The 15,759-nt window shown below is 38.5% G+C and overlaps 1 long non-coding RNA gene across 1 annotated transcript in view; it reads right to left on the reverse strand.

Annotated features, from left to right (window-relative positions):
* LOC144304778 (uncharacterized) overlaps positions 1-15,759 on the reverse strand; it is a 114,341-nt gene that overhangs the window by 63,863 nt on the left and 34,719 nt on the right. The window contains exon 2 of the long non-coding RNA XR_013371750.1: positions 7,867-8,052. This is a non-coding gene — a long non-coding RNA (uncharacterized LOC144304778). The remainder of the gene's footprint in view (positions 1-7,866; positions 8,053-15,759) is intronic.

A 15,759-nucleotide genomic window follows, 5' to 3' on the forward strand; every position in this document is an offset into this window, starting at 1 on the left:
AGGAACAAGATAGGGATATCTACTCTTGCCAATCTTATTCAACATAGTACTAGAAGCCGTAGCCACAGCGTTCAGACAAGAACTAAAAGACGTCCAAATTGGTAAGTAATACTGTCACTACTTGCAGATGATACATATAGGAAACCTTAAAAACTCCACCAAAAAATTGAGAACAAATGAATTCAGTAAAGTTATAGGATATAAATACAGAAACTTGCTGCATTTCTATATGCTAATAATGAAGTGGCAGAAAGAAATAAAACGATTCATCTACAATTGCACCAAAAGAGAATATAATACCTAGGAATAAACTTGAGGTAAAAGACACATACCCTAAAAATTCAGGGAGTTCACTTCCAGATGAGCTTCATTTATAAATATCCTGCAATTCGTGCTTCTGTCCAGCTCCAGTCTGACGGCTTATATGATCACTACAACAGTGAAACCAAGTGAGAGAAAACTCAATATTGGTTCATAAGAAAAAGTGGATATTTCTGGATGAATGGGAGATACTTGCTCTATCCTGAGATCACATGACTTGTGAGAAGGTACTAACATGATTCACATTTATGTAGTGTATGCTTGTAAAACACCATCGCCCAAATCATAATCTCTCCAGTCTCCACGTGAGATCGTGTGTAATACCCGACACGTCCACACTGGCTAGCAATGTAAAGCAAGTGATGGAAACCTCACAGGAACCCACACGCCTCGTGCGTGCGCGCAGCATCTGGCGGCATGTACAGCTTGACCTAGATCTCAAGCAGCATTGTTGTGTCACCTCTGACTTCTTCCCTGAGAACTTGTGTCCCCACAAAAACCTGTACATGGGCGTTTGTGGCAGCTGTATTATGACAGCCAGACACTGGAGTAATCAGGCAGGATGTCCTTCAAAGGGTGAGCGGTAAACGGACCCGTGCACACCACGGAGTGCAGCCCGCACTGACATGGAAAAAAACAAGGAATCGCACTCTGAGAAAATGACTTCTGAGAAGGCATGACTCCATTGACACATTTTGAAATGACGTTTTGGAGACCGAGGCCTCGTTAAGTAATAGCTGCAGGGTTAGCAGTGGGGGTAAGTTTGCAGGAATGAGAGTAAGGTGGTGCACTTACAAAAGACCAGCATGAGGAATCCACGTGGTGTTGGGCAGTTGGGTGTCTTGAGGGTGGTGGTGGTGGTGGTGGTGGAGGTGGTGGACCCAAAACTTACACAGATGAAAACGTTTTGTAAAACTTAGGACACACACAGTGACGCAGACACAAATAAGCACAGGAAACGCGGCAAGTCTGAAGGAGGTGAGTGGACGGTCAGCATCCACGTCCCGGTGGTGACACTACTGTAGTTACACGAATGTTATCTTTGGGAGAAATTGGGCGAAGTTTACAAAGGATCTCTGTGTTACTTCTTATAACTGCGTGTGAATCTACCTTACTTCAGTAAAGTTTTTAATTACAGAAGCCGCCAGTAGTTATATGGGGCTTCTCTGGTCAATAAAATAATAAAATAAAATAAAAACTTTGAAACTGATGAAAAAAAATTTGGTATGACATAAATGGTAAAATGTACAATGCTCATGGATTGGAAGAATATTGTTAAAATGCCCATATTACCCAAAGCAATCTACAAATTCAATGCAATCCTTATCAAAGTACCAACAGCTTCCCCCCTCCCACCCACTGCTCCCTACTGCCCACAGGACTAGAATAATCCTGATTTGTATGGAACCACAGAAGATCTCAAATACTCAAAGCAATCTTAAGAACAAAACTATAGGTATCACAATCCCAGATTTCAAGATAAATTACAAAGCTATAATAAAACCGTATGCTGCTGACACAAGAAGACAGAGGTCAATGGAACACAACAAGGTACCCAGAAGTAAACCCACAGTTACTAATGTGGTCACTAATCTACAACAAAAAGAGGCAAGAATATACAATGGGGAAAAGATCTTCTGTTCAGTAAGTGGTGCTGGGAAAATGGACAGTTACATGCAAATGAATGAAACTGGATCACTCCCCCACATCATATGCAAAAATAAACTTAAAATGAATTAAGGACCTAAATGTGACATCTGAAATACTACTACTACTAGAAGAAAACCTAAGTAGTAATTCCTTGGACTTCAACTTTGGCAACATTTTTCTAGATAGGTCCCCTCAAACAAGGAAAACTAAAGTGAAAACAAACTTATGGGACTACACCCAAATTAAAAACTTTTGTACATTGAAGGAAACCATCAACCAAATGAGAAGGCAACCTACTGAATTGGGGAAGAGATTTGCAAAGGATATATCCCAATAAGGGGTTATATTAACATATTACATAAAATATGTAAAGAATTTCTACAACTTTATATACACAAAACAAAAAAATGAAACAACTCCACACAATCTGATTAAAAATGTGCAGAGAACCTGAAAAGATATTTTTCCAAAGAAGACATACAGATGGACAATGGACCCATCAAAAGATGTTCAGCATCACTAATCTTTAAGAAAACACAAATCAAAATCACGAGGAGATATCGCCACACCTGTCAGAATGGCTAGTATCAAAAGGACAAGAACTAACAAGTATTGGTAAGGATGTGTAGAAAAGGGAACCCTCATGGAAAACAGTATAGAGGTTCCTAAAAAACCTAAAAACATAGCTACCATATGATCCAATAATTCACTTCTGGATATTTTCCTAAAGAAACTGACAATATTAATTTGGAAAGATATAGGAGCCCCTATGTTTATTGCAATGATATTTATAATAGCCAAGATATGGAAACGATCTATGTCCTTTGATGGGCATAACATTATAGAATAGGTGGTATATATACACACAATGGAATATTGCTCAGCCATAGGAAAAAAAAAACAGAAATCTTGCCATTTGTAATAACATGGATGTACCTATAGGGTATTATGCTATGTGAAATAAATCAGACTGGGAAAGGCAAATACTGGATGATTTCACCTTATGTAGAATCTCATATGTAGAAAAAAATGAAACAAAGACTCAAATACAGAAAAGATATTAGTGGTTGCCAGGGTGAAGGAGGGTGGAGCCTTAGCAATAGGTGAAGGAGATAAGAGGTAAAAACTTCCAGTTATAAAATAAGTAAGTCACAGGGATATACAGCAGAACACAGAGAATGTAGTCAATAATACTGTAACAGATGGTAACTAGACTCGCTGTGGTGATCATTTTGTGTTGTATATAAATGTCAAATAAGTGTCGTACACCTGAAACTATAGAATTTTGTGTCAACTGTACTTCAAAAAACCCCTATGTATTTCATCATATTAAATGGGTAAAAGAAGTATATACATGATCATTTTAGGAGAAATAGAAAAAGTGCTTGACAAATTTAATACACGTTTGTGATAAAAGCCCTCGGTAAACTAGTAGTAGCAGGGGATTTTCTCAATCTAACACATGGGATCTATAAAGAATCTACAGCTTGATGGCGAAATACTAAGTTGCTTTTCCCTTAAGATTCTGAACAAGAAGAAAAAAGAAGATTCTGAACAAGACAAGAGCATACATACCTTTTATCCCTTTTAACACTATATAAAAGATCCCAGCCAGGTCTCAATGCAAGAAAAATTAAAAAGTAAAGATTGGAAGTAATAAAACTACACGATCATATTTAATGCAACCCCTATCAAAATTGCAACAGCATTTTTCACAGAGCTAGAACAAACAATCCTAAGATTTGTATGGAACCACAAGAGACTGCAAATAATCAAAGTAACCTTGAAAAAGGAAAGCAGAGCTGGAGGCATCACAATTCCAGACCGTAAGTTATATTACCAAGTTGTAGTGATCAAAACAGTATGGTACAGGCCCAAAAATAGACACACAGATCAGTGGAACAGAATAGAAAACCCAGAAGTGTACCTACAACTATATAGTCAATTAATCTTTGACAAAACAGGAAAGAATATTCAATGGGAAAAGACAGTCTCTTCAACAAATGATATTGGGAAAACTGGACAGTAACATGCAAAAGAAAAATGTACCATTTTCTTACACCAAATACAAAGATAGATTAAAAATAGACTTAAATTAAATCTGAGACCTGAAACCATAAAAATTCTAGAGGAGAACATAGGCAGTAACCTTTTGGATATCAACCATAGCAGCTTCTTTCTAGAGAGGTCTCCTGAGGCAAGGGAAACAAAAGCAAGAATAAACTGTTGGTACTTCATCAAAATAAAAAGCTTCTGCACAGTGAAGGAAGCAACAAAACTAAAAGGCAACCTAAGGAATGGGGGGAGATTTGCAAAGATCTGTCCAATAAAGGGTTGGTATCCAAAATATATAAAGAACTTCTAAAAACTCAACATCCCCAAAAGGAATAATCCAATTAAAAATGCGCACAATAGGCGTTTTCCCAACGAAGACAAAAAGGAGGCCAACAGACACATGAAAAGTTGCTCAACATCACTCATCAAGGGAAAACAAATAAAAACTACAGCGAGATATCCCCTCATGCCTGTCAAAAATGGCTAAAATCAGCACCACAAGAAACAAGTGTTGGCAAGGATGTGGAATAAGGGGAGCCCTCTTGCACTGTTAGTGGGAATGCAAACTGGTGCAGCCACTCTGAAGAACAGTATGGAGGTTCTTCAAAAAGTTAAAAATAGAGCTACCTGCAATCCAGCAATTGCACTGCTAGGTATATACTAAAGAATACAAAGATGCTAATTCAAAGGGATGCATGTTCCCTGATATTTATAGCAGTGTTGTCTACAGCAGTAAATCTATGGAGACAGCCCAAGTGTCCACTGACTGATGAGTGGATAAAGAACATGTGGTACAGGGCAGCCCGGGTGGCCTAGCGGTTTAGCGCCGCCTTCAGCCCAGGGTATGGAGTCCCATGTCGGGCTCCCTGCATGGAGCCTGCTTCTCCCTCTGCCTGTGTCTCTGCCTCTCTCTCATGAATAAATAAATAAAATCCTAAAAAAAAAAAAAAAAAGAACACGTGGTACGTATATCCAATGGAATATTACTCAACCATAAAAAGAATGAAGTCTTATCATTTGTAAGGACACGGTGGGAGGTAGGGAATATTATGCTAAGCAGAATAAGTCAGGTCAGAGTCAGACAAACAATATACGATTTCATGTATATGTGGAATTTAAGAAACAAAACAAATGGGCAAAAGGGGAAAAAGTAAGGCAAACCAAGAAGCCAACTCTTGACCACAGAGAACACACTGATGGTTACCAGGGGGGAGGTGGGTGAGGGATGAATGAAATAGGTGAAGGGGATTAAGGGGTGTACTTGTCGTGAGCACTGGGTGTTGTATGGAAACGTTGAATTACTGTGTTGTACACCTGAAACCAATATTATCCTGTAACTTTTTATTTAAATTCTAGTTAACATAATGCATTTTAAAATGTTTGCCTTAAAAAAACTACATGATCATGTGTTGTCTAGAAATAAATGTAGATAGGAAATTCCAAGAAATGTGACTACACAGCAACTAAAACAAATTTACCAAGATCAATTTACAATAATCAGTTGCACTTCTACATAGCAGCAGGAAACAGCTAGAAATAGAAATAAAAAAAATACCATTAACAATAACATCAAATGCCATCAAACTTAATTATTGCTGATGGGATTGTATCAACCAATCGATTTCACTCTTATGGATTTTCCCAAAAGAGATGAAAACCTATGTCCACACACAAATAGGGTAAAAGACTTTTACATTAATCTTTGTAGTAGAAAATTAAAAATAAAACCTAAAGGGTATAGAAGTATATAAACTAGAAAGTGAAAATCTTGCTTCCTTCTCCAATCCTATTCTCTTGATATATTCACTGTTAGTAGTTTGTCATATCATTCTGGACTTTTCAGTGCATAAGTAAGCACTATGTAAAATTATAAAAACTGTTATGCAACCTCCTTTATCACAGCATAATGTAATACGGATATCTTATCTTTTCAAACAGCTGATGATGCCACTATAGTCTACTTAAGAGATTTTCTATTAATGGACAGTTAGGCTATTCATGTTTTACAATTACAAAGTTTAGAACACATCTGTATATTTTTATATACTTGTATAAGTCATTATTTTTAGAAATGGAATTTTAAATTCTAATGGTTATCAGCAAACAACCCTTCAATATCTTGCCAAGTATACACCTATCAATAACATTCCTAAAACTTTATTTTTTTTAATTTATAATAAATTTTTTATTGGTGTTCAACTTACCAACATACAGAATAACACCCAGTGCTCATCCCGCCAAGTGCTCCCCTCAGTGCCCATCACCCAGTCACCCCAACCCCCTGCCCACCACCCCTTCCACCACCCCTTGTTTGTTTCCCAGAGTTAGGAGTCTCTCATGTTTTGTCACCCTCACTGATATTTTCACTCATTTTTCTCTCCTTTCTCTTTATTCCCTTTCATTAATTTTTATATTCCCCAAATGAATGAGACCGTGTAATGTTTGTCCTTCTCCGATTGACTTATTTCACTCAGCATCATACCCTCCAGTTCCATCCACGTCAAAGCAAATGGTGGGTATTTATCGTTTCTAATGGCTAATATTCCATTGCAGCCACTCTGGAAAACTGTGTGGAAGTTCCTCAAAGAGTTAAAAATAGATCTTCCCTACGACCCAGCAGTTGCACTGCTGGGGATTTACCCCAAAGATACAGATGCAATGAAACGCCGGGACACCTGCACCCCGATGTTTCTAGCAGCAATGTCCACAATAGCCAAACTGTGGAGGGAGCCTCGGTGTCCATCGAAAGATGAATGGATAAAAGAGTTACTTTAAAATGGAATGATATCTAAGCAAATGAGTTCATTTTTTTCTCCTTCCATTGCTCAACTAACTTACTTTGAGAAAGCCACACCACATCAGCTTCTTTGTAGCTTCAAGTTCAAGATCCCAGTCTTAAAGCACTGAATAAATCATTTATCGGTTTATTGATCATTTCTTGTTCTAAGTACTTAGAAACATCTGGCAGTCCATTTTTTAAGTGGTGGAATTAACTCAAGTGTAAGTGAGACTATTAACAAATGTTTTTGATTTTAATTTTATCTATTTGGTTTCTTCTATAAACATAAAACATATCTTTATACCTTTATCTATTGATTAACTTCATACTAGTGCAATGTTCCCTCCATGCGCTTAATTCATTAACAATGAAATTCTCTTTTCTGTGTCTAACCATTGCTAAGAGTTAAAGCAGCATTCAAAATATCTTGGCTAGAAGAGTAAATTTTTCAACCCAGGTAGGAATGGTAAAACACAAAGAAAAAAAACTGTAGTTATCATATTAATGGATACTAAGAGAAACATAAGACATTGGTTAAAAATCACTCTCCATCATCTAGTAAAACCCCACTATGTGTAGAACACTGACAGGCTGTTAAGAGACTGTGTACTTTATCACCCTATTAAACATTTACTAATGACATCAGAATCTTTAGTAAACTAAAGCCTTGGAAACCACTTACATGAATCTTTTCACCTTAAGAGAAGGTAGCTACTTAAAGCTATACACAGTTGGTTGCTCATACAGGGGTCCCATCTAGATCCCTGTGAGTGTGCAAGACCTTTATGGGGTAGGCCAATTATTTGCTTTTTGCTTGATCAAAACCAGAGGCCTCAGAGATATAGGTTGGGATACTTAAGCACAGTTTTTATTATATGTTCTAAATCCCTTGAGCCCATATTCATGCATCTATTAGATTATAATATTAAATGATGGAAATACACAAATTGTAAAAGTAAAGTAAGTCTTTGGGATTGGTCATCTTTCTTCCTCCGGACCTCAGCTCTGATACCTAGTTTCATCAAGGAAAAGTGTTATATTTTAATTTGAAAAACACTTACCATTAAGGGGAACCTAAGGCCACATAAACACAGCTGATGTTGACTGTGGGAAGGTTGGAGTTCCTTGACAGAATGCAGTGTGACCGAAGAGACCTGATGGTTAACTAAGAGTTGGTGTCCTTGCAGTAGAATTTCCCTGTAACGCCTCAAGACATCATATGTCATGCTCGGCACCATGATAAGCTTCTGAAAGAAAAGACTCCGGGTAAGTGGTGTGTAGGCACACATTTGACAACTGGCGATGGTGGGGGGTGGACAGAGAGAACAAGGGGAAAGATCAAGAGAGCCTCAATTTAAAGCACTTGCTCATTTCTGTGGGGTAAATAAAGGCTGTCACCAAGGCAGATTTCAAGCTACCAAAGTAAAATGACTGAACACAAAATTTGGAAGATATAGATTCTAGCATATTACTGACTCCATGGACCAACTCTAGAAGGAAATGTTGATTAAAGGACCTTAACCAATTTGGAGAGTCATTTAGCAGCCCCTTAACAGACATATATTAAGTCTCATTAAATATGTGCAGTAGCTCAGTGAAGAGGATTCTAAATTGGGGTCAGTTACTAAAATGTAAAAACAATACTGTGTACTACAGAGACTTAGAAAAACAATTTTAAAAAAAGAATTTTGCAACACATAATTCTTTATGAGTTAGAGGCTCAAATCACTAAGGCATTTTCTCTTTTATACATGTTCTTTATACTTTTTATTCAACAAATATTTTTCATTCAACACAAAAGCTACTGGGTCCCCACCTTATGCCAGGTACTGGAATACACAGTGGACATGGCCTCTGCTCTCCTAGAGCTAGAAGCTAGTGTTGGAAGGAGAACTTTTTATATTTACAAATGCAAGTGAGTGCTATAAAAGAAAGTGCTATAAAAGAAATCTGTTAAGCAAAGAAGGATGAGCTCCCCACAGGAAGTAATGCCTGAGAGAGATCTGAAGGAAGAAATGGAAGTTAACCAAATACAGAGGAGCTGGAAAGGGAGGCGAGAGATTCAAACATGAAAAAAGCTGACAGAGCTGGAAGTGCTGGAGGCAAGGCTAGGCCAAAGGGCAGAGGTCTGGCATGCAGCCCTTGTAGTCCTGTCAAGGGCTTAAGGATAATGGAAAACCACTGACACGCTTTAGGTAGGGAAAGCATGAGAGGAGACTTAGCTGTAACGTAGGAGAATGAGTTACTAGCTCATTCACTCATTTCTTCTCCAAGCAACCTTCTGGTTAGGCTCTGTAGTCAGTCAAAATACAGAGAGGATATAGTCATGCCCTTGAAATTCTCACAGTCTAAGGGGAGAAGGCATTTGCGCTAGTTTCCTATTGCTTCTGTAACAAATTGTCACCAATCTAGGACTTGAAACAACACAAATTTGGTACCTTATAGTTCTGGAGATCAGAAGTCTAAACTGAGTTTCACTGCGCTGAAATCGAGGTGTTGGCAGGAGCACGTTCCTTTTGGAGGTTGTAGGAAGGAATTGCTTTACCATTTTTCAGCTTCCAGGACAAGTTCTTGGTCTGCGGTTCTGCAACGCTCCTTCGGCTGCTTCTATGGTCACATCTCTGACTCTCCTGGCTCTGTCTCTCTCTTTTAAGAAGCTTGTGATTCCATCAGGCACACCTGGAGATTCTCCGCATCTCAAAATTCTCAATTAATTCCATCTGTAAAGTATCTTCTGCCATTTGAAGTTACATATTCACAGGTTTTGGGGATTAGAATGGGGCCATCTTGGGGGAGGGGCTCTATTCTTCTATCAGAGCTGTCATTTAATGACAGACATAAGGCTGAAGAGGAAGGTTGGAACCAAGACAAGAACATCTTTTTAATTTGCCTTATTTTTGGTAGTTACCTAAGAGTACACTGTTATGATTCTGCAAAGGGCAGTTTGCTTTCATGTTTTAAATAAGACTAATTTTGGAATATATTTATATCTGAGTGAAAAAATGTTCATACAGAATCTTTCAAATCATCACTGCAAAAGGGCAAGACTGAGTATTTGTTTTTGTGGCATGATAAATAGCAAATTTCATCAAGGTTTTTATCTATCCCCTGGGTGTAAATTGAATGGGGCAGGGAGCAGCATTTTCCAAACTTTGCATAAACAAATCTGGTTAAAATGCAAATTTTGATTCATTAGGAGTGCAATCTGAAATTCTGCTTTCTAATATACTTACAGGTAAGGTGGTGCTGCTTATCTGAGGACTGTACGTTAAATAGCAACAAGTGACATTTCTGTCAAAAATTATCCTAACACCTACAAAGGAACATATGGTGTACATAATTAGGGGAGAAAATAGCCATTAGTTCATGAAGAGAATACTAAGGGGTGTGTGTGTCTGTGTAAATGAAATAGCTTATTAATTAGTTACGCTGTTTCATTTAGAGGAAGAGCTTATTATCTATACATTGTCTTGAGATCAAGATATGGAGAAAATTCTTTGCCTCTGAACTAATCTGGTCTGGGTCAGAAAATTGGGGGGGGGGGCTTTCATTCCTCTAGGGACTATTAGAGCTAAACTGTTTTATCTAAACTGCTCAATAGTTAAGTCATGGAGTCAGGGATGTACCAGAGCTGCCAGGAACAAGTAACGGTGAAATATTCGGCAATTTTGTGGAGCTGGTTCTTAAATCACTGGTAGCTCGATACCATCTGTGGTGGGAGTATTTACATCATAGAAGTTGATTAAATGCTACAAACAGGGCTGGCTTGCTTGCTTGCTTTCCCAGTTGACCAGCATAACGCTGCCATGAATCCACTCTTTCTTTTAATTTGTTCATTTCAGCAACTGGCAGGTGGTATGCCGGGTCCAGACTCAGCACACCTAGCCCACCTGCCTTTGCACACTGCCAGTGGCTTCTACTCGGCAAATGCAACTCTGTGTGCAAGGAGCTTCACAGGCATCCTCCAAGCCTGAACTTCTAGTTTCCTAGAGCTGGGTTGCTGTTTTGGGCAATAAGTGAGTTTCTCAGAAGTAATTTAATGTACTCTACAAAGAATCACACACTCCACTTGAATTTCTAGACTTTTCTTGTGAGATGCTCTAAGGGCATCTCGGAACAAGCCATTTATCCATAAATCATTCATTTGAGAAAGCATGTTGGCTCAGTCATGGGCTGAAAGGGAGCATGCAAAAATCAAGCCTGGGGGTATGGGTGGGAAAAAGGGGCTCTAGGGTACAGTCGGAACAGGTAGGAATATGGTTCTAGGCATGTGGTATGTGTGTGTATGTATGTGTGTGAGAGTGTGTGTGTGCGTGTGTGTAAGAGGAACTGTGAACAGCAATAAATAGGTAGGGAACTGGAAGGAGAGATGGAAGAAAACAAAAGGTGGTAGTTTGTCAGGAAGCCCAATATTAGTTGGGTAAGCCTCAATGTTTGTGAATTAGTTATTAAACAATCTGTTATTAGGCAGTTTATAAGGTGATTTTATGTCAATTATCTAATTTGGTTCTTCCTTTTCATATTTTCAAGTTAGTTGAAATAGTAGCAATATCCTCATATTTATGGATGAAGAAAGCAGGGTTAATAATGTTTAAGTGATCCCCCCATCCGCATCATGGCAACAGAGCTGGTATGAGGCCAAACTTAGATAAGGGGGGGGGCAAATTACGGACTTCAGGCCAAATATGTCTATAAAATTTCATTGGAATATAGCTACTCCCAATTTTATACTCTTGTGTGTGGTTACCATTGCCTTAAAACAGAAATTGATTAGTTATGACAGAAAAATTTTGACAGGGACTGTATGGCCCACAAAGCCAAAAAAAAAAAAAAAAAAAAAAAGCTCCTCCCTTCATAAAAAAATATGGTCCTTTGCAGAAAAAAAATATCTGCGGACCCCACCTCTAGATTCCATGTTCCATCTATCAACTGAGTAATTCTGATGCCAGTAGTGTATATGACCACAAACTTGGCATGACTTTAGAAGTGTTACAGATGCAAACACAATGCCATAGTAATGACTAAAATTCCTTTCATTGATCACTTTTGGAAATTAAGGCATGAAAAATCTTATTAAAACATTATTTAGGGGAAAAATAATAACTTAAGAATTAGTTTGTAACATTCTACCAAATAAACCTAATTGGTTTGTTTATTACCCAAAGGGCAAGTTTATCCTAAGTGAATGGGCCACAAGGTGGAAAATTTTAGTTGGACAGTAGATGTTACCTAAAGTAGCATGGTATAAAGTTTCCAATGATCTTGTATTTACTAATTACTAACTATGATATGTATTCATCAATTAGATTCTGATGTGTGAGATTTTTCTCCACCACCAACCTAACTCTCCAACAAGAGCTGGGTGTCCTATAATTCAACTCATTTTTGACACTGACTGCCTGGAGATAGCATCAGATCCCACAGGTTAAGGGCTCCATCCTATAAGTGCCCTCCACTTCCTGCAGATCCAATCCCAAGTCCAGGTCACCACCTGTGCTTCTGACCCACCGACCATAGATAGGTGGTTCCAACAAACCCCTCTTTGGGTTGATTAATTTGCTAGAGCGGCTCACAGGACAGAGAAACATTTTACTTCCTAGATTACTTGTTTATTATAAAATAATATAAAACAGAACATCCAGAGGAATAGAAGCATAGGGCAAGGTATGGGCAAAGGTGCAGAGCTTCCACACCTCATCTGAGCTGCCATTCTTTCTGCATCTCCATGTCTTCTCTAACCCAGAAGCTCTCTGAATCCATACTTCTGAGTTTTTATGGAGACTTTCATTACATAGGCACAACTGACCAAATTATTGGTCATTAGTGATCAAATTTTCCAGGCCCCTCTCACCTCCCTGGAGGTGTATGTGTGAGGGTGGCAGTTCTGAGACAGGGACTGAGAGTTCTAACCCTTTAGTCACATGGTTGGCTTTTCTGTCAATAATCTCTGTCCTTACATGCTTTCCAAAAGCCACCTGTATTGCTCTTATTATAGGAAATTCCAAGGATTTTAGAAGCACTGTTCCAGGAAAGACCAAATACATATTTCTTATTATAAATCAGTATCACACTGATTGTGATATCAAGAAAGTTGATTAATTTAATTGAGTTGTATGTAAAATAAGTTAGCACCCATCTTGTAGGATGGTTGTAAACATTAGAAACATTAGAAATTCTTCATATAAAGTGCTTCACACAAAATAAAGACACAATACATGATGGGAACAGTTTTATTGGTGTAGTTGTACGTGTAGTGGTACTTGAAGTGTAATGTGGTGAACTTGTAGGGTGGTGTAGTTGCTGCTACTACTGCGACCCCTATTACTACTAGTCTTTCTACTATTACTCTACTACCATTTCTACTAGGAGGAGGAAAAGAAGAAGAAGAGGAGGAGGAGGAGGAAGAAGAAGAAGAAGAAGAAGAAGAAGAAGAAGAAGAAGAAGAAGAAGAAGAAGAAGAAGAAAAGAAGAAGAAGAGAAGAAGAAGAAGAAGAAGAAGGAGGAGGAGGAGGAGGAGGAGGAGGAGAAGAAGAAGAAGAGGAGCATTAGGAGAGGAGCACCTGAGTAAGAGAATGCTGGAATATTCTGTTTAATATTGTTCTCTAATTTCTATTGTTTCATCTTATTAAACAAACAAAAGAAAATAAACTGTTTTACCTACAGTCTAGAAACAGATCACGGTGTTTTACCTTTCGCAACCTGTGGGCAGTTTCCTATACTCTGGTGGGCTCTTATAATATTTCTGTCAGTTACACATTTTTTTCCCTCTGAGATTTGTAGGGTAGAGGAGAGAAAACCACCATGGATAAGGGGAATAGGTGGCATCAGGGATGAGGTGAAGGAATCTAATACCCTATGCTTATAGTTTTTTTTTAAGTAAAAACATCAAAACACTGCTTCCTGTGAAAACAGTCTCCCCAATTTGATGTGATGTCCCATGCTTTCATACAATGCAGGAATTCAAATAGTGATGGTTATGTGAAGTTTTCTGATTTTTAAATTAATTTTACAACATACTTTGATCAAATTTCTCACTTGAAGTAATTCTTCAGCACTGATGTCTTTCTAGGGCTCTCTCATTCTTTCTTCTTCCTAAATGGGACTATTGTTGTGTCTTCTGTTAATTTTTCTCTCAACCGGTGTTGGCTTCCCTTCATCCATTAGAACCCCTCTTTTTACTGCTTCTACAAGTCTAGAGCCATATGAATCCTCTAGCCCCCAACTAGACAACTTAGAACTTTCTTTTGTTGGAGTGATGTTTGGATATAGAAAATTTAAAAGTCCCACAGGTAGTCATAAACAAAAATACAGCTTTTAATACACTGTTTCTTAAGTGTGAAAATAACCATTAGGTGTGACCCTTTTTTAGCAAGTAAGAAAAACTATTGAGAGAGCTAAATTAAAAAGTTGTGTTAATTGTCACTGTAGAAGACTGCCTTCAGATCCAATGCAGAAAGGCCGCTGGGCCTCGGGAAGGAACCAGAACTAGAGGCTGAAAATCTGTCAGTTGTCTGTCTTATCCTGGCACCTCTCCCTGTATCTGCTTCCTTCTGCTTCTTACTGCAGCCAGCTTCCCCTGTTTCTCCATATCACAGAACAAATGATGACCACCCCCAGGTCCTGAGCTTACGGGCTATCATTCAATCCATCCACAGAAGCTAGTTGGCTGTCACTGTCCTAAGTCGGCACTCCAGAAGACAGTGTCTGTTCCTGCCTGGTCCCATCGCCATACTCAGTGGCTAGGTCACATCAGACAGACACAGCTGCAGTTCAAGTAAAGGAAATTTCCCAGAGCATTGTGGGATAATTTAGCTCGTGGACTGAGTGTATATCTCAAGGTAGGAGTCGCTCAAAGGATCTCACTTAATCAATAAGGCTTTAAACAGGCAGTGTGATAGAGTATCTTCTTCAAACTGTAGTATCTACATATCATGATCACAAATTTGCCTGCATTTCTGAGTCCCAACTATCTCATTATTTACTAAATATATTTCTTACATCAAATTTAAGGTACCATACTACCCTGTTTCCTAAGCGATTTCCTGAAGTCACAGGGTTGGTGTGTTTTATTTATTCTAATATTCCTCCATATAAACATATAAGTATTAAGTGAAGCTGTTAAAATAGGAAAAAAGAGTTTGTGGATGGTCCACTAATGGGTCTCTTGTCTAGACTACCTGCTTAGTTTCCTGACTTGACACCTACCTCCAACCTGTTCTCTACATGACACACAGAATGCTCCTTTGGACCAACGAACGTGATCATACTGGCCCCTCCTTGTCAGCTTAAACTACTCTAGTGGCCTCTTCTTGTTCAGTGAATGGCAACTTCATTCAACCCGTGGTTCAGGTCAGGGCCTTGGAGTCATCCTTGTCTCTTTCTCTTTCTCTAACCCCCTTCATCCAATTCAACTACGCATCATGCAGTCTCTAGCTTAGAAATGTATTCAGAATCTGACCACTTCTTGCCAGTTCACTACCACTGTCAACCAACCAACCGTCACTTTTTCCCTGGATTATCATTATAGATCCCCAACTGTTTTCTCTCTTTCCACCCCTGCCCTCTTAACTTAGTCTATGTCCACAGAGCAGCCAGAGTGATCCTTCTAAAACTTAAGTCACATCATCTTAATTTTTTTTACATCATCTTAATATTATGCTCCAAGGACTTCCCATCCCATTCAGAGTCAAAGTCAAAGTCTTTACTTTAGCTCCAAAACCTTATAACCTGCTCCCTCTAAGGTCTAATCCCAGATTCTACTCTTTCCCTTGCTGACTCCAGGCACATTGGTTTCTCTGCTGTTCCATAAATATGCCAAGCATATTCTCATCTCAAGATCTTTGTTTGTTCTGTTCCCTCTGCTTGGAACACTCTTCCTCTTTATAGCTAACTAGCTCCTTCTTTACCTCTGTCTCTGTTCAAAATTCATCTTAACAAAGAATCTTTCCTAGTTG

The sequence above is a fragment of the Canis aureus genome, chromosome 34, assembly GCF_053574225.1.
Source record: "Canis aureus isolate CA01 chromosome 34, VMU_Caureus_v.1.0, whole genome shotgun sequence".
NCBI classification, from domain to species: domain Eukaryota; kingdom Metazoa; phylum Chordata; class Mammalia; order Carnivora; family Canidae; genus Canis; species Canis aureus.